General features: G+C 47.1%; 1 protein-coding gene across 5 annotated transcripts in view; it reads left to right on the top strand.

Annotated features, from left to right (window-relative positions):
- Window positions 1–19488, top strand: part of klf12b (Kruppel like factor 12b) — a 301662-nt gene that overhangs the window by 225050 nt on the left and 57124 nt on the right. The gene's annotated exons all lie outside the window — the stretch shown is intronic.

Below are 19488 nucleotides of genomic sequence, written 5' to 3'. Positions count from 1 at the left end.
TGTCCTTGCACTTGTGTGGACAGCGTCCAGTCTCTGAAATCCAGACGAATCTAGTCTATGTCAAGTGGCAGATTATGTACCCAATCTCTTTCTTGTTAGTTATTCATTTTTATTTTATCCCTACTAGTCTAAAGAGTGCATCGAATCACATGTAGTTTCATGGCAGCAGGTTTCCAATCCGCATCAGTCTTGTGACTGGTTCTCTTTATATGATACCCTCTGCTCGGGTAGAAAAGTGGAGGCACCCTATCCCTGTCAATCTAGTGTTAGGTGTACTTCTACATTGCAACAATCCAGAAAGGTATTAGGTATTTAAATGCACGTCCAGTTCGTGGCGATCAAACCTGATATGTTCATGGCCCTTGGCAGTATGAAGGGGATTATGTTATGAAGCCTTGACTCCATGAACACTGGAATGTTAGGACTTTTAAGGCAGTGGCTCAGTGGGTAGCACTCTTGCGCTCTGAGTCAGCAGGCCGTGGGTTCAAGCCCACTCAAGAGACTTGAGCACATAATCCAGGCGGACAGCTCCAGTGCAGTGCTGAGAAGTGCTGCACTGTCGAGAGGTGCCTTCTTTTCGGATGAGACGTTAAACCGAGGCCCCGTCTGCTCTCTCAGGTGGATGTAAAAGATTCCCATGGCACTATTTCAAAGAAGAGCAGGGGTGTTCTCCCCAGTGTCCTGGCCAATCTATTATTCCACAACCAACACACTAAAAACAGATTATATAAAGAAAGAAAGACTTGCATTTATATAACGCCTTTCACGACCTCAGGCTTGTCCCAAAGCGCTTTACAGACCAATTAAGTATTGAAGTGGAGTCACTGTTGTAATGTAGGAAACACAGCAGCCAATTTGCGCACAGCAAGGTCCCACAAACAGCAATGTGATCATGACCAGATAACCTGTTTATTTTAGTGATGTTGATTGAGGGATAAATACAGGCCAGGACACCGGGGATGACTCCCCTGTTCTTCTTCGAAATAGTGCCATGGGATCTTTTACATCCACCTGAGAGAGCAGACGGGGCCTCGGTTTAACGTCTCATCCGAAAGACGAACCTCCGGCCGTGCAGCACTCCCTCAGCACTGCACTGGAGTGTCAGCCTAGATTTTTGTGCTCAAGCTTCTTGAGTGGGACTTGAACCCACAACCTTCTAACCCACTGAGCCATGGCTGACACGCTAATTCATTATCATTGCTGTTTGTGGGAGCTTGCTGTGCGCAAATTGGCTGCCACGTTTCCTACATTACAACAGTGACTACACTTCAAAAAAAGTACTTCATTGGCTGTAAAGCGCTTTGGGACGTCCTGAGGTTGTGCAAGGTGCTGTATAAATGCAAGTCTGTCTTTCTTTTCTCTTCAAAGCCTAAAACGTGAAAATTCCTGATCACTGATTCCTAATCTCCAGAGCACAGAGACAGAAACCTTGAAGCTGGATCAGATTTTCGAATAACAAGCACATGCTGCTTTAAAAGTAAAAGTGTTCTTGGCATGCTCGCCTTCATTTATTGCATTCCCCCAATCATATATCATAGATCATAAAATCTCACCAAGTGTTTACATAGGCCTTTAGTGCAGACAGGTCAAGTGTTGGAAACCCAGCAAATACCTGCGACTGTAGTAAATGTGACATTTCAGTTACAAATTCAGAGAAAGAACAAAAAACCTTAACCTATAATAGAATAACTATTCCCAACCAAGATGGATGTGTGGGGCAAATTATTCTAAAGTATCTTTATCATACTTTATTCGCCTCATTGCAGTGTTTCCTTAATATTATTGATAATTGCAGCTATGAGCTGAGCAAGACTGCAGAGATAGTGTCGAGATTACCATGAATGTTAAAGGTAATCCCAATCAAAGCACCAAGCATGTGCCCAAGAGTAGATCACCAGCTATTGATAATCTATAACATACACATTTCCTTTAAAAAGGAAAAGTAACATTTCACACATCACTACTACAGGTACACTATCCCTTATCTGAAAGCCTTGGGACCAGCTGAGTTTCGGTTTTCGGAATTTTTCGGATTTCAGAAGGTATTATTATAAGACTGGAAAATCTGTATTTAATATAAATTTTAAAAGTTCAGGCTACCTCTTGCGACTGTTCCGTGTCTCATTCCCCTTCCTGCTTCTCTGGAAAGCCGGATATCGGCTGACTCCTACTAAGCTGGCCCGCAAATCAGGTCGGGGGTCGGGTGGGGGGGGTGAAAAGAATATCGGACGGGCCGCGGTTCAGGTCGGGGGGGGGGGTCGGGCGGGAGTCGGGGGGAGAAAAGAATATTGGACGGGTCGGGGTTCGGGTCGGGGAGAAAAGAATATCGGACGGGTCGGGGGGGGGGGGGGGAGAAAAGAATATCGGACGAGCCGCGGTTCGGGTCGGGTCGGGGGCGGGGGGGGGGGGGAGAGAAGAATATTGGACGGGCCGCTGCAGCTATCGGACGGGCCGCTGTATTGTTGGGTTCACTCTCCCGGTACCTCCTTCACACTGCCCGGCTCGGCCTGCAATCTCCTATCCAGGAGGGAACTCTGTGACCCTCTGCCCTGCTCAACGTAAGTCGTGCGCCACTCTGGTCATGTCGTGCGCACGACTTACGCTGAACGAAAAAACTTTCGGTTTTTAGAGGTTTTCGGAAGTTCAGATAAAGGATAGTCTACCTGTATTTCCTTTATATTTAAAGGAACACAGATAAATGATGCTGACAGTTTTTGTGTGAATCGTTGTCCTGTTTTGTTTTTAAAAGGCCTTCAGCTGTTAATTACACGGTTGGCAATTGAGTAGATTGGAAAGGAATCATATCGCTCACTACAAAGTTACTGCTTTCGGTCAGCCTGTTTTGGTGCACCAGTCTGCTTTCGTATTGGCCATCATTTTTGGTACTTGCAAGAACAGATCCATCCGATTTCTATCTGATTCTATAATTTCTGTTAAGTCCCAGCCTGGCAGTAAGCCAAAAGCAACAGGTGATCTTCCAAACTGCAAAACAGCAGGAAGTGGGCTGGATGTGTTTATGAGACAGTTCACAATTAGGTCTGGCTGGCTTTTCTCCACCTTTATAAATAAATCTACTTAAAGTATGGTCCATTCATACTCGGTTGTTTTGTGACTAGGATCCAATAACAAGGTAGCTTTCAAACCATTACCTACATTACTATTATGGCAAAACGCACCCTGCTTTACTAAGTGACACAGCACAGCAGAGAACCGAGGCAGACTTGCCACCTGGCAGTTTTTGAAATGGTCAGCTTTGAAACAGCCAGCAGTTGTCAGCTGACATTTTTAACCAGCAGTACGGAGTCTACTTTCATTTGTTGTGCTGAGGCTCGCAATAGAGTTGCCAACCCTCCAGGCTTGCCCTGGAGTCTCCAGGATACTGCTGTGAGCAACACCCAGGAGAAAAATCATAGGGGCAATAAAAAAATAGTGCGTTTATAAAAAATAAAAAAATAAAAAATTATTTTAACCCTTTTGCTTATTCGTTATATCGGAAAAATGGCTCTTTGACTGACGGTCAAGTATCATCCAATCGGGTAATGAAGAGTCTATTCACTTTACAATTGGCGTGCATAGCGAGGATGGACGTGTCGGGCAACCAATGGCAGGAGTGTTGGGTCGGCAGCAGGAGGTCATGAGATAACACCTTCAGGAATATCTCCAGTCAGAGCTGGAAACCCTAGCTTTCAACATGCACATGGCCACCGTATTGCTGGTAAAAAAAAAACCTGGCTGGGCAGGTAGAAGAACAGCCAGGTGTCAACCCTAGGTGGAAGGACACCAGTTTGATTACCTCCTTCCCCCGCTCCCCCCTCCCCCTCATCCACCATGCCACTGGCTTCCCAAGAGTAGCTGCACTGCTGTGAAGAGATGCTAAATGAAGCCAGGCACTTTCTCATGAAGGATAGGGATTATTATCTCACAGCTCCTAGAGTTCCATGAAGAACTGCACTGGCAGAGGTCGGTCATCCTCCTCTCTATCCCCTTGATCACAAAAGGTGTATGGAACGCCAAGATATTTTCGGTAATGAAGAAAAGGGAAAAATTGAGCATGTCACATCCTCCTTTCAGATGAAGCGTTAAACCGAGACCATGTCCGCCTGTTCAGGTGAACATAAAAAATCCCCATGTCACTATTTACAGAACAGGGAATTCTGATGTCCTGGTCAACATTCCAACCTTGACCAACACCAAGTTCAAGGACAGACTGAAATAAAAACAGGAACTCCTGGAAAACGCTCAGCAGGTCAGGCAACATCTGCGGAGAGAGAGAGAAACAGAGTTAACGTTTCAGGTCGATGGCCTTTCAGTTCCAGTTCTGACGAAAGGTCATCGCCCTGAAACGCTAACTCTGTTTCTTGCTCTCTCCACAGATGTTGCCTGAACTGCTGAGTGTTTCCAGCATTTCCTGTTTTTATTTCAGATTTCCAGCATCCGCAGTATTTTTTTTATCAAAGACAGACTATTTAGTCATTGGTTCATTTGCTTCTGGCAGCATCTTGTTGTGAGTAAGTTGACGGTCACGTTTGCCCTCACAACAGTGACTGCAATTCCAAAGTAAAGTAAACTGGCTGTGATGTGCTTTCAGCCATCCAAGGAAGTGAAGGGTGCTCTATGAATGGTAGTCATTTCATTTTTCCTTTAATGTTAATTATCAAAGAAACTGTACTTCTTTAACATAGAAACATAGAAGATAGGAGCAGGAGTAGGCCATTCGGCCCTTCGAGCCTGCTCCGCCATTCAATGAGATCATGGCTGATCATCCAAATTCAGTACCCTGTCCCTGCCTTCTCCCCATATCCCTTGATCCCTTTAGCCTTAAGAAATATATCCAACTCTTTTTTGAATATATTTAATGAACTGGCCTCCACCGCCCTCTGTGGCAGAGAATTCCACAGGTTCACCACTCTCTGGGTGAAGAAATTCCTCCTCATTTCAGTCCTAAATGGCTTACCCCTTATCCTTAGACTATAACCCCTGGTTCTGGACTCCCCAGCCATCATAAACATCCTTCCTGCATCTAGTCTGCCCAGGCCTGACAGAATTTTATAGGCTTCGATGAGATCCCCTCTCAATCTTCTAAACTCCAGTGAGCATAAGCCCAATCGACACAATCTCTCCTCATACTTTTACTAAACATGGACAACAGTTTGCTGGGGCTCAGTTGAATTTACACTAGCGTGGTTAAATGTAACTTTACTTTGGTGTGTCAAAGCTATACAGAGTCAGCCATCCCAATTTTTTTGTGAGTAAGGGAGCCAGTGCAACTAGATGACCAGTTTTACACGTGACTAAAATTGTGGCAAGATTAAGGTCTGGGGAGCAGACGACAATCTATGGAGCAAGTGCTGTTTGTCACTGACCTGCTCTTTGCCCTCCTTTCTCGCGTTGAGATGCTTGTAAACCGTAAGACACTGAAAAACATGTAAAGGCAAATTTGAATTATTCATTTGTATTGTAGATGCCATTAAATGACTTTTAAGCCACAGCTGTCATACTTTAAAGTAAAGCAATCAATAAAATAAAATGAATGTTAAAAGTGAAAAATGAACTTAATGAGAAACAGTGTGACTTGTGGTGAATGAGGACCCAATATCTCAACCCATGTGAAAATAAATCTTTCCTGCCTATATTTAATTCATTATAGTGTTGTGAACATGTTAAAGTGAAGTTATGTTTAATCACACTGTTGAACTCCAGTAAACTGTTGTATACATCCAGTTAAACTTTATCCTGAGCGCCAGTCCATCAAGGTTTGTTTGGTTCTATTCTGCCAAACCATTTTAGCTCAGATGAACTCTGATTTTGGGTCTGGGTTTATGTTGTCTGCTCTTTGTTGGTTGTAAAACCACGTTTCAATACCAAAACTTTTGTTAGCTCTGAAACACAACAATTAAACATTTAAACCTCCATTGGCCCTAGATTTGCCATTAAATTGTTTCAGCAACTTGAGGCTAGAATTTCTCAGCTGTGAGAGTCAATAATGGTCTTTAGCGCAGTGTATTTTGTGGCAGGTGTTCAGATCTCCTCTAGACGTCAGATTTGGCTCAGTGGGTCAAGGGTTCAAGCCCCACTCCAGAGACTGCAGCAGATATCTAGGCTGACACGTAAGTGTAGTACTAAGGGAGTGCTGCACAGTTAGAGGTGCCATCTTTTGGCTGAGGTGTTAAACCAAGGCCCTGTCAACTCTCGGGTGGACGTAAAAGATACCACGGTACGATTCAAACATCACTAGGAAACAGTTTAATTGGTCATTTAACTCACTGCTGTTTGTGGGACCTTGCTATTTGTACATTGACTGCCAGGATTCCCTATATTGGTACTGTCAAAAAAACTGTACTTCGTTGGCTGTGGAACATCCTGAGGTCGTGAAAGTGTTAACAATAAGTACCCGACCAGGGCTAGGGGAAAGGGTCGGGGCAATCTTCAAACAGGGCAGCCTGACTGTAAAATCCACCTACCTGCAGCATTTCCCTTGTAATGTTGGTAGAGATACAATCCTACGCTGTTCCATTTCCACATCATAGGGAATACACCCCATACAAACATTGCAACTGCTCATCAACAGTGGCATTTTGTCCTCGCCATACAGTTGCATGAAGTCATAGAGTCATAATTTTCCAAGAATTTCTTGTTAAAACCTTCTCCTTAAAACCTACCTCTTTGCCCAAGCTTTTGGTCACCTGCCCTAATTTATCCTTATTTTTCTTCTAAGCCGCAACAAAATGGAACACTGAAAGATTGGGTGATTTCTGATGATTTCTGGTCTACCTTGAGGAAAATCCCAATTAGTATCCTAATTAGACAGAGTTTCGAATTTTTCAAAAGAATGAGGGATTAAAAAAACTCTACCCTTTTTACTATTATTCGGATGTAACCAATTCCTTGTAAGGGATACGTATCACTAGATGTTTAAACGCTTTCCCCTGTAGCCTGACACATTCCCTCTTGCACAGCAGCGCGTTACCGTGTTTATTCTAATGTCCTTCTTCACATTAAACTCTTAACAACAACAACTTTTATTTATATAGCGCCTTTAACGTAGTACAGTAAAACGTCCCACGGCGCTGCACAGGAGTATTTTAAGACAAAAAAATTGACACCGAGCCACATAAGGATAAATTAGGGCAGGTGACCAAAAGCTTGGTCAAAGAGGCAGGTTTTAAGGTGACGGTTTTAACAAGAAACTCTTGGAAAATGATTGCAAGTAACATTGGCTTTGTAGCTGTGAATCATTATGCAAGGTTCTTCTAATTAGATTGCTACTTCGGAGAGCCGCAGAGTTTTTCTAATCCAAGGTAGAGATGTTGATCTTTGCCTGCTAGTTAGAGGTTGCTAACCTGATACGCTTATCAATTACTTCATAAAAGGCGATGAGTCGAAGAAGAGATGATGAGTCGAAAGAAGAGATGAATAAGGCTTTTATTAGCTAAGAAGAGACCATGCTTCTTCGTGAGTGACTGAACAAGTCTGAACGAAACCCACACAGTGGTGGGTGGAGTCAGCTGAGGCATGCCTCCATACACAGCGCCACCCAGAGGTGGCAATATACAATACAGTGGTTTACCACATTCACCCCTTGTTTAATGTGAAGTCCGGCGGGGTGAAGGGTACTACAAGTTAAGTCTATCAGGAGGCCTTGTCTGACGTCCTGATCGTCGTGGTGGCGGCGGTGGTGTTGCAGCATCCGACGTCGGGTCTGGTGTCTGGGTGGTTGGCGAAGATTCCTGGGGCTTTGGCATGCCGTCTGCAGGGGTTGGGTTGGGAGGGGTGGTGGGGGATAACAGTGGTAAGGGGGATAACGGTGGTAAGGGGGATAACGGTGGTAATTCAGGGGTACCCGAGGGTGCGAGATCTCGTATGGAGACCGTGTCCTCCCGCCCGTCTGGGTATGTCACCCAGGCATACTGGGGGTTGGCGTGTAGGAGGTGCACCCGCTCGACCAGGGGGTCCGTTTTATGCGTCCTCACGTGCCTCCGCAGTAGGACGGGCCCAGGAGAAGTCAACCATGCCGGTAGCGAGGTTCCCGATGTAGACTTCCGGGGGAAAACGAACATTTTCTCATGAGGGGTCGCATTAGTGGCAGTACAAAGCAGTGACCGAATGGAGTGAAGCGCTGCAGGGAGGACCTCCTGCCAGCGGGAGGTCGGAAGGCCCTTAGATTTTAGTGCTAAGAGGACTGCCTTCCAAACCGTCGCGTTCTCCCTTTCCACCTGGCCGTTCCCCCGGGGGTTGTAACTGGTGGTCCTGCTCGTGGCGATACCTCTTGTTAGCAGGTACTGCCGAAGTTCGTCGCTCATGAACGATGAGCCCCTGTCGCTATGTATATAGCTGGGGAACCCGAACAGAGCGAAGATGTCATTCAGACACTTGATGACCGTGGTACTGGTCATGTCTGGGCAAGGGATGGCAAAGGGGAAACGGGAGTACTCATCAACTATGTTGAGGAAGTACACATTGCGGTCAGCGGAGGGGAGGGGCCCTTTAAAATCGATGCTCAGGCGTTCGAAGGGGCGGGTGGCCTTGATCAGGCTTGCTCTGTCCGGCCTATAGAAGTGCGGTTTGCACTCGGCGCAGATTTGGCAGCTCTTGGTCATGGTCCTGACCTCCTCGATGGAGTAGGGCAGGTTACGGGATTTGATAAAATGGAAAAACCTGGTGACCCCCGGGTGGCAGAGGTCATTGTGGAGGGACTGCAGCCTATCACTCTGTGCGTTGGCGCATGTACCACGTGATAGGGCATCTGGGGGCTCATTGAGTTTCCCTGGCCGATACAAGATATCATAATTGTAGGTGGAGAGTTCGATTCTCCACCTCAAGATCTTGTCGTTCTTGATTTTACCCCTCTGCTTATTATTAAACATAAAAGCTACTGAACGCTGGTCAGTGAGCAGGGTAAATCGTTTCCCGGCCAGGTAATGCCTCCAGTGACGCACCGCTTCTACAATAGCCTGGGCCTCCTTTTCGACGGAGGAGTGTCTCGTCTCGGGGCCCTGGAGGGTCCTTGAGAAAAAGGCCACGGGTCTGCCCGCCTGGTTAAGGGTCGCGGCTAGGGCGAAGTCGGAGGCATCGCTCTCCACTTGGAAGGGGATGGACTCATCCACCGCGTGCATTGCGGCCTTCGCGATATCGTTCTTGATAAGAGTGAAGGCTGCACACGCCTCTGGTGTCAGGGGGAAGGAGGTGGCTTTGATGAGGGGCCTGGCTTTGTCTGCATAGAGGGGCACCCACTGGGCGTAGTAGGAGAAAAACCCCAGGCATCTCTTCAGTGCTTTTTGGCAGTGGGGAAGGGGTAGCTCCATTAGGGGGCGCATTCTGTCGGGGTCGGGCCCGATGACTCCGTTCTCCACCACGCAGCCGAGGATGGCCAGGCGCTTGGTGTGAAACATACATTTTTCCTTATTGTACGTTAGGTTCAGCCGTTGGGCCGTACGGAGGAAATTTGCTAGATTAACGTCGTGGTCCTGCTGGTCGTGGCCGCAGATGGTGACGTTATCCAAATAGGGGAAGGTTGCCCGCAGCGCGTTCTGGTCAACCATTCGGTCCATCTCCCTTTGGAAGACCGAAACCCCGTTGGTGACGCCGAAGGGGACCCTAAGGAAGTGGTAGAGGCGGCCGTTTGCCTCGAAGGCAGTATACTGGCGGTCCTCATGGCGGATGGGCAGCTGGTGGTACGCTGACTTAAGGTCGATGGTGGAGAATACTTTGTATTGCGCAATCTGATTGACCATATCAGATATGCGAGGGAGGGGGTACGCGTCCAGCTGGGTGTACCGGTTTATGGTTTGGCTGTAGTCGATTACCATGCGGCGTTTTGCAGTGGTTTTAACGACTACAACCTGGGCTCGCCAGGGGCTAGTGCTACCTTCGATAATGCCCTCCTTCAAGAGCCGCTCCACCTCAGAGCTGATAAAAGCTCTGTCCCCGGCACTGTACCGCCTGCTTTTGGTAGCGATGGGTTTACAGTCGCGGGTGAGGTTAGCGAACAGGGGAGGGGGGGGACTTTTAATGTGGAAAGGCTGCAGGTGGTTTGCAGCGGGCGATTTAAAAGTTGTTGGTTGCAGACTGTGAGTGGGGGGAGGGGTCCACCGTATGCTAGTGTGACACTCTTAAGGTGGCACTGAAAATCCAACCCTAGCAGGACGGCAGCGCAAAGACGGGGCAGGACTAGCAGTTTAAATTTTTGATATTCAGTGCCCCCTACTGACAGGGTCACCACACAGTAGCCGCTGATGTCCATTGACTGGGACTTGGACGCCATAGAAATGCGATGGTGCGTTGGCAGAATCGTGAGGGAGTGGCTACGTACCGTGTCGGGGTGGACGAAACTCTCTGTGCTCCCGCTGTCGATCAGGCAACTGGTGGCGCGGCCGTTTACCGCGATATCCATCATGGAGCTGGATAGATGGTGAGGGTGGCCTTGATCCAGCGTCACGGAGGCCAGTATGTGGCTTAGTGAGTCACTATAGTCATCCGCCGAGACGGTGGTCGGTTCCGGTGACGAAATGGCGGTTGAGTGCGTTGGATACGATGGCGGCGGATGCCATGCGGCCGGGGGTACACAAAATGGCGGATAAGATGGCTGCTCCCACGGCCCGCACGCTGCGCTGCTGGCTGGCTTCCCCTTGCAGGCGTTAGCGTAATGGCCTTTCTTCCCGCAGCCCGAGCAGGTAGCTGTCTTAGCTGGGCAGTGCGCTCTGGGATGTTTTAACTGGCCACAGAAATAGCATTTTTGGGCCTGGTTACTGGGCATCGAAGCAGTTCTTACCGGAGGCTGCTGTCTCGGTTGGGTCGCTGCAGCGGTTGGTGCCGGGGGCGGCGGTCCCGTGTCCCACGGTTTCGATTGCCATGTTCCGGCGCCGTTACGGGGGTATGCCTCGAGGTTTCGGTGGGCCTCCTCTAACGAGAGCGCAAGGGCAATGGCCGTCTTCAGGTCGGGTTCCTTGCTTTCTAGCAGTCTCTGCCGGGTGTGGTCTGACTGGAGGCCCCTGACGAAGGCATCACAGGCGAGTCCCTGCGCGTGCTCCACAGCCGTTACCGCTTTACAATCGCAGTCTCTGCAGAGTGCCAGTAGCGCCCGTGCAAATGCCCCTACCGATTCTCCCGGTTGCTGCCTGCGGGATCCCAAGAGGTGTCGGGCGTAAATTGTGTTCACTGGGCGCGTATATTGCCCTTTTAGTAGCTCGAGGGCCGCCACGTACGTATTAGAGTCCCGGATTAGCATATATACTTGATGGCTCACCTGGGCGGTCAAAATTTTCAGTTTGTGATCCTCCTCTGTAACCTGTGAGATTGCGAGGAAGGATTCAAAGCAGCTCAGCCAGTGTTCAAACTTGGCTGATGCACCCACATCTTGAGGGTCGAGGTCCAGGCGTGGTGGTCTGAGGGCTCTCAGCAATGTCTGCTGTATCCGTTGCTGTTGTTGCTCCTCAGGTGTCGCCATTTAACTTTTAGCTAATAAAATTGATACGCTTATCAATTACTTCATAAAAGGCGATGAGTCGAAGAAGAGATGATGAGTCGAAAGAAGAGATGAATAAGGCTTTTATTAGCTAAGAAGAGACCATGCTTCTTCGTGAGTGACTGAACAAGTCTGAACGAAACCCACACAGTGGTGGGTGGAGTCAGCTGAGGCATGCCTCCATACACAGCGCCACCCAGAGGTGGCAATATACAATACAGTGGTTTACCACATAACCCAGCAGCTATTTCGGCTGAAGGGTGGCATAACGCAAGAACCATAATCAATTTTACTTGTGGAAAAATTAAATATGCAATCTTTTTCTCCTAATCCCCATTTTTGTATTACTTCCTCCTTCTCCTAAGCCAGCCTCCATGCCATACACCATTCCTCGGCCAAAAGGGTAGGCAAGTCGGCCGTTTCCAGGACAAAGCTTTGCAAATAGGGGCGTTGCTTTGTAAATAGGTGCATTGAATACAAAAACAAGTCGTCATGCGAAACTCAGCTGGAGTATTGTGTACCATTCTGGGCACCACATTTTAGGAAGGATGTCAAGGCCTTGGAGAGGGTACAGAGGAGGTTTAACAGGATAAAACCAGGGATGAGGGACTTCAGTTATGTGGAGAGATTGGAGAAGCTGGGATTGTTCTCCTTAGAGCAGCGAAGGTTAAGGGGAGACTTAATAGAGGTGTTCGAAATGATGAGGGCTTTAGATAGAGCAAGTCGGGGGAAACTGTTTCCACTGCAATAACCAAGGTCATAGGTTTAAAATAATTGGCAAAAGAATTAGAGGAGAAATGTGGATAAATTATTTCACAGAGGGTTGTTATGACCTGGAACGCACTACCTGAAATCACAGAATCACAGAAACCCCACAGTGCAGATAGAGGCCATTTCGGCCCATCGAGCCTGCACCGACACATATCCCACCCTATCCCCGTAACCCCACGTATTTAATCCCCCTAACACTAAGGGTCAATTTATCATAGCCAATCAACCTAACCCGCACATCTTTGGACTGTGGGAGGCAACCGGAGAAAACCCACGCAAACACGGGGAGAATGTGCAAACTCCACACAGACAGTCACCCGAGGCCGGATTCGAACCCGGGTCCCTGGCGCTGTGAGGCAACAGTGCTAACCACTATGCCACCGTGGTAGATTCAGATTCCATCGGAACTTTCAAAAGGCAATTGGTATTGGAAGAGAACTAATTTGCAGCATTGTGGAGAGAAAACGAGGGTGTGGGACTAATTGGAGAGCTCTTTCAAAGAGCCGGCACAGGCACGATGGGCTGAATGGCCCCCTTCTATGCTGTATGATTCGATGAAAACTCCTTATAAGCCAGCCACTGAAAGGTACACAAAACCATAATGGTCGGACCGGCCCTCGGAGTTGCATCTCATCAGGCTGGGCAGTGCCACACCCCGAGGTTGCTACCTCCCCCGCAGATCCCGTAGAAGGAAACTCTGCTGTGATGAATAGGGGGGAGCTACATGTGCATTCTATATTGTAATTCAGATTAAATGTTATACTACATAGTCCATTTTAAAATGTCATTTTAAGGTGTTATATTTGACCCTGAAACGAGCTTCTGACCACATAGAAAAATAGGAGCAGGAGTAGGCCATTCGGCCCTTCGAGCCTGCTCCGCCATTCAATATGATCATGGCTGATCCACTATCTCAATACCATATTCCCGCTCTCTCCCCATACCCCTTGATGCCTTTTGTGTCTAGAAATCTATCTATTGCCTTCTTAAATATATTCAGTGACTTGGCCTCCACAGCCTTCTGTGGTAGAGAATTCCACAGGTTCACCACCCTCTGAGTGAAGAAATTTCTCCTCATCTCAGTCCTAAGTGTCCGACCCCGTATCCTGAGACTGTGACCCCTCGTTCTAGACCCCCCCAGCCAGGGGAAACATCCTCCCTGCATCCAGTCTGTCTAGCCCCATCAGAATTTTATACGTTTCAATGAGATCCCCTCTCATTCTCCTAAACTCTAGTGAATATAGGCCATATCTGCAGCATAACTAAGACCGCCTATTTCCACCTCCATAACATCGCCCATCTCCGCCCCTGCCTCAGCTCATTCGCTGCTGAAACCCTCATCCATGCCTTTGTTACCTCTATACTTGACTATTCCAAAGCACTCCTGGCTGGCCTCCCACATTCTACCCGACGTAAACTTGAGGTAATCCAAAACGCGACTGCCCGTGTCCTAACTCGCACCAAGTCCCATTCACCCATCACCCCTGTGCTCGCAGACCTACATTGGCTCCCGGTTAAGCAGTGCCTTGATTTCAAAATTCTCATCCTTGTTTTCAGATCCCTCCCTGGCCTCGCCCTCTCCCTATCTCTGTAATCTCCTTTAGCCCCCCCCCCACCGAGATATCTGCGCTCCTCTAATTCTGCCCTCTTTAGCATCCCTGATTGATTATAATCGCTCAACCATTGGTGGCCGTGCCTTCTGTTGCCTAAGCCCCAAGCTCTGGAATTCCCTCCCTAAACCTCTCCGCCTCGCTACCTCTCTTTCCTCCTTTAAGATGCTCCTTAAAATCTGAAGAGTATGTTATACATTGTTGGCTTGAAGAAATTTTAGCATGTTAGTTTTTTTTTAATATACTTAAATTGGCATTCTAGGTGGTTGAATCATTAATACTGCGATTCTACTGTTAATGGCTTATCAGTTATTATCAGCTGATCTCCTTTGGTGATGTTCAGACATTTTTTTTTAATTGTCTTTCTCCCTTTATCTACCTCTCTGCTTTTCTCCCACCGTCATCGTTCTGTCTCCTCTAATTCTGCCCTCTTGAGCATCCCTGATTATAATCGCTCCACCTAGGCCCTAAGCTCTGGAATTCCCTGCCTAAACCTCTCCGCCTCGCTACCTCTCTTGCCTCCTTTAAGATGCTCCTTAAAACCTACCTCTTTGACCAAGCTTTTGGTCACCTGCCCTAATTTCTCCTTATGTGGCTCGGTGTCAAATTTTTTGTCTTATAACACTCCTGTGAAGCGCCTTGGGACGTTTTACTACGTTAGTGGCGCTATTATAAATAAAAGTTGTTGTTGTTGGTAGCATGGCACAATGATGGAACCGTGCACGGCACCCTGTCTAAGTACAGGGGTTCCCATCCTGAATCCCTCACAAAGATTGAGCGTTTGGTCATGCCCTAAAGAAGTGACTCTGTGTTGAAGTAGAAACACTTTCCCCTCAGGCAATGGGGAAGAAAAACAACCAAGAAAACAAGTCACCCCCGACTGCTCTTGCACATCTCCTGGCATCTGGTTACACAATAATATTGGCAGATGTCTGCAAGTAGCTCCCCTCTTACCCATTACATTGGCACGTGGAATCGCATAACTTAAAAAGGGGATTTTTGAAAAAAATGCAGGCAACAACAACCAGACTCCAAATGAAAATTTGACTTGCGCATTTTCTTTTTAGTGGCAATAATGTTTTACGATGCTGTAACGATCCTGTTTACAGCACGAGCCAAAGAGGGACACATGGGGAGAACACAATGAGGCAGAAAAAAATAACACTTGAACTACTGTAACCAGTGTTATTTTGTTTAAAGAAAGAAGTCTTCCAGATATACTAAGAGACAGGGCAATTCAAAACCCGTGGAAAATGACAGTATTTTGAAGTCTGTCAGCCGTGAACTTTCTGCTGGACCTTCCCTTTTACAGACGCAGCTTGTTGGTGCTGCTCGGTCAGTAGTCGGACTTTTCATATTATTTGCAATTGTATTGTTACAGCGCCGTCGTACATCGCATTGTATGCGCGGTTCAATGTGCATGATCCAGAGTTACATAGTGACGGGGGTTGGGGGGGGCGAAGTAAGCCTTGCGTCGCAGCTTGCAGATGGTGCTTTCAACATAAAGGCTCAGATTGAGTGAACTAGAACGCTGCAGTGTCCAATAACCAATGGAAGAGTCGCCACCAGCAGGCAACACATTGCAGAAGCAGACAAACTAACTGCTGCAATCGGCAGCATATTTCTTCAAAATCTTCCACGTTGGATACTGAGCTTGATTTATTTACTTTTATTAAGTGCTTCTCTCGGCCCACTGAGAGAATTTGTGCCACCTTGCTGTTTTTGCTGCATGAACGTCAGTCATTTTTACAACAATATGAGACATAATTTGCTAATATACAACAGAGACTCTTCAGTGAGAATGAGAATGGCAGCCAACACAGCACCATCATTTTGTTATAAGAAGGACTTTGGCAAGTTTGATCTTTGAGCGAAAGTTTGTGTGAAGCTGGCATTTGTCAAACTGTGCATAAACCTCATTGTAAAAACTGCCATCTTCACGCCATAGCACCATACTTTCGTCCGCAACCTGTTCAGGTCTGAATGAAATTGTGTAGCTCGGACTACACAGACTCGCTAACTAAAAGGAAACCGAACAGTTGACGACCTCACAAGAAACAACTTTTTTTGGGGGGGGAAATGAGTACCCATGTTTCACGTAAACAATTATTGAAGTTGTTATACTGCTCACATTTAATGCTTGTCCTCTCAAAGCAAAAATCAGTTGTGCAGTGAGTATCACAGTGTTGTGTGAAAGACCCATACCATCCCAGCACTGCTAAGGCATCTCAGTTATGGCCCATCACAGGTAGCACACCATCAATACGGCCTCCTGTTGCTTTCAGTGGCGGCCCACCATTGTAGAACAGTACTTCTACATCAAACCACGTGAATGATTACACAACTGGGCTGTGAAATCAGTATTGCAAAATGGAATAGATAAAAGTAATTCTTTAGGCTTTTCTGACAATGCTAACAATACCTACAGCAAGCGTACTTCTACTACTAAAAGAACCTTAACTGCCAGAAAGACATTAGAAACAGACAATTGGCGACAGTGTTGCTGCTGTCATTACCGGCAGCAACACTGAGATAAGTGGGTCCATTGCCTCCAGACAAGCCTGTCTGAAGTGCGCTGTAAATAACCACCATTTTCCCCGGCCGGCAGCAGACTGCTGCTGATACAGTGCAGCAACGCATGTGGCACCTTCTGGTCTTTGCACACCTCCCCTGGACATTGGGAACGGTCCAAGAAACCCGAAATGAAAGTCCTGCTTCATTGTTTGTGACTGCTGCCAGTGGTGTGGATTCTCCCAGATAATGAAAATGGGGCGGATGCCACAGCATTAAGCAGCCAAGACTACCACAGAACCACTTCAAGCAGAAGCTCTTCTGGAGTATAACTGCAACATCGTGATGAGGTGTGCTGCCAAAACAAAGTCCTCTGTGCTCAAGAAATCCTAATGAAGTGAAATGCTGGATTTTCTACAACCTCTAGAAGTTCCTTCCTTGTAACACAACTCTGCAAAAATAGGGCAAACTTTAACATGCTGAAGAGCTACCCACCAATAACCTGTGAACCAGTAGGTGTCTTTGAGACACTGATACATTTGAGTTCAGAAGTTCCTGTCAGCATTTCTGACGAGTGTATCTGACGAACTAACACTTCTGGGTTCAAAAATTTCCACCAACCAATACAGATGCATTAAACAAAAAAAAATACACGTTTTCATTATAGATGCCTGGAGCATTCACAGCACTACTCCTGTGAGCTGGCCCCTGGTTTGTTAGTCCATTGTGTAATGGCAAGAAATGTTCACCCCCAGTAATTTTAGGGTAAGCCGATGCGTTCAAGCATGCATTCACTACCATTAATTAGCTTTCCAAAAATGCTAATGTTGAAGAATTTCTGACAAAAAATTGGTAAATCTTAAGTTTGTTTACAGACACACAATGCAATGTCAAAGTGTGATGACTCACACTAGTGTGACTTCTGACTAAAGGCAAAGTGACAAAAAAGTGGCTCATCTCCATCCTCAAACACAGGTCACTGCACAGATCGAAGGGAAGTCTGAGCAGTTGTTGTCTACCATCCGATTGGCTTCGGGCAAATCAGCACAGGTCAATACTCTCCCTCCAGGTTCAGTCAGCACCTCTGTGAAAATGGATGAGTCGGCATCGGAAGAGTGCATTGGTGTTGGGCGAAAGGCTAGTAATTGCTGTTGGTCATATTAGCAGGCACACACTTGTATGGCATTCCCCTGTCTGCTATTTAAACTATCTGCAATTTCAAAATTCTCATCCTTGTTTTCAAATCCCTCCAAGGCCTCGCCTCTCCCTATCTCTGTGACCTCATCCAGCACCACAACCCACCACCCCCCCCCCACCCCGAGATATCTGCACTCTAATTCTGCCCTCTTGAGCATCCCTGATTATAATCGCTCCACCATTGGTGGCCGTGCCTTCTGTTGCCTCGGACCTAAGCTCTGGAATTCCCTGCCTAAACCTCTCCGCCGCTCTACCTCTCTCTCCTCCTTTAAGACGCTCCTTAAAACCTACCTCTTTGACCAAGCTTTTGGTCACCTGCCCTAATTTCTCCTTATGTGGATCGGTGTCAAATTTTTTGTCTTAAAATACTCCTGTGCAGCACCTTGGGGCGTTTTACTACGTTAACGGCGCTATATAAATACAAGTTGTTGTTGTTGTTGTTAAACGAAGTTGTTGATTGGTTTAGTTTAAGTTAGCAGACAGAGGCCTGTCATCGAAACACGTTAGGGGTTCGGCCGCTATTTTGGCAGCGCTACTTTCTAGCCTATAGTCCTTTGGCTAATTCACAAGAAATCTACATCAATCTCCCCCATCTGTCCTCCCCACTCCCTCCTCCCTCCAAAAAAAAAGCAACAGAGGCACTGGGCAGGAGCAGAGTGGGACCACTGGTTTCTGGGGCAACAGAGTCAAGCCCAGGAAATTTGAACTACAGGCCTCCCTCCCCCGATCAAAGGGGAGGGGCCTAGCGCAGCGCGCACCGCGGTCCTGCTGGACCACCGGGGTGCCGGCAAAAGAGCACGTAACTGAAGACCCTCATCCCTGGAATCATTCTCGTAAATCTTTTCTGCACCCTCTCTAAGGCCTTCACATCCTTCCTAAAGTGCAGTGCCCAGAATTGGACACAATACTCCAGTTGAGGCCGAACCAGGGTTTTATTAAGGTTCATCATAATTTCCACGCTTTTGTACTCTATACCTCTATTCATGAAGCCCAGGATGCTCTTTTAACCGCTTTCTCAACCTGCCCTGTCACCTTCAACGATTTGTGCACACATACCCCCAGGTCTCTCTGTTCATGCACCCCCTTTAGAATTGTACCCTTTAGTTTCCTCTCTTCCTTTTTACCAAAATGTATCACTTTGTGGCGGAACCACTAAGGGACTCCGATCAATTGTATATAATTCCCTTTAATAATATGTTAGCTACAGCCTGAGTCTGTATCTTTGTTTTCACTGTTTACATGTACAGAGCGCGGTCCCTTTAATAGCACGGGTAAACGCGATGACGTCATGCCGTTCATCACGTGATCCCCCACCGGCAGGAAAAACATGATGACGTCATGACGTCAGCCACGGGACCGCCCAAGCAGTCCTCGTGGAGCCTCCGAACTGACTAGACCTATATTCGATGTTCTCCTGTAATTATCCGTTAAACTCTGTTAGTTTTCATTAAACCTCGTTTATTTGATCGCCTGAGTGGACCTCAGTCTTTTGATAGGAACTAGACATTCCTACAACTTCGCATTTTTCTGAATTAAATTTCATCTGCCACGTGTCCGCCCATTCCGCCAGCCTGTCTATGTCCTCTTGAAGTCTATCACTATCCTCCTCATTGTTCACTATACTTTCAAGTTTTGTGTCATCTGCAAATTTTGAAATTGTGCCCTGTACACCCACATCCACGTCATTAATATATCTCAAGAAAAGCAGTGGTGCTAGAACCGACCCCTGGGGAACACCTTTCATCAGAACTGGAAAAAGTTAGAGAAGTAACAGATTTTAAATAAGTGCAGGGGCAGGGAAAGGGAAAGGGAGGAGGGGAGGAAAGAACAAAAGGGGGAGGTCTGTGATGGGGTGGAAGGCAGGAGAGATTAAATGATAAAAGGTATGATAGTACAAAGCAAAAGGAGAGGGTAATGGGACAAGTAAAGAAATGAAAG

The sequence above is a fragment of the Somniosus microcephalus genome, chromosome 10, assembly GCF_052327205.1.
Source record: "Somniosus microcephalus isolate GS21.2 chromosome 10, FLI_Smic_1.0, whole genome shotgun sequence".
Classification (NCBI taxonomy): Eukaryota; Metazoa; Chordata; class Chondrichthyes; order Squaliformes; family Somniosidae; genus Somniosus; species Somniosus microcephalus.
This window is presented reverse-complemented; position numbering and strand designations above follow the sequence as displayed.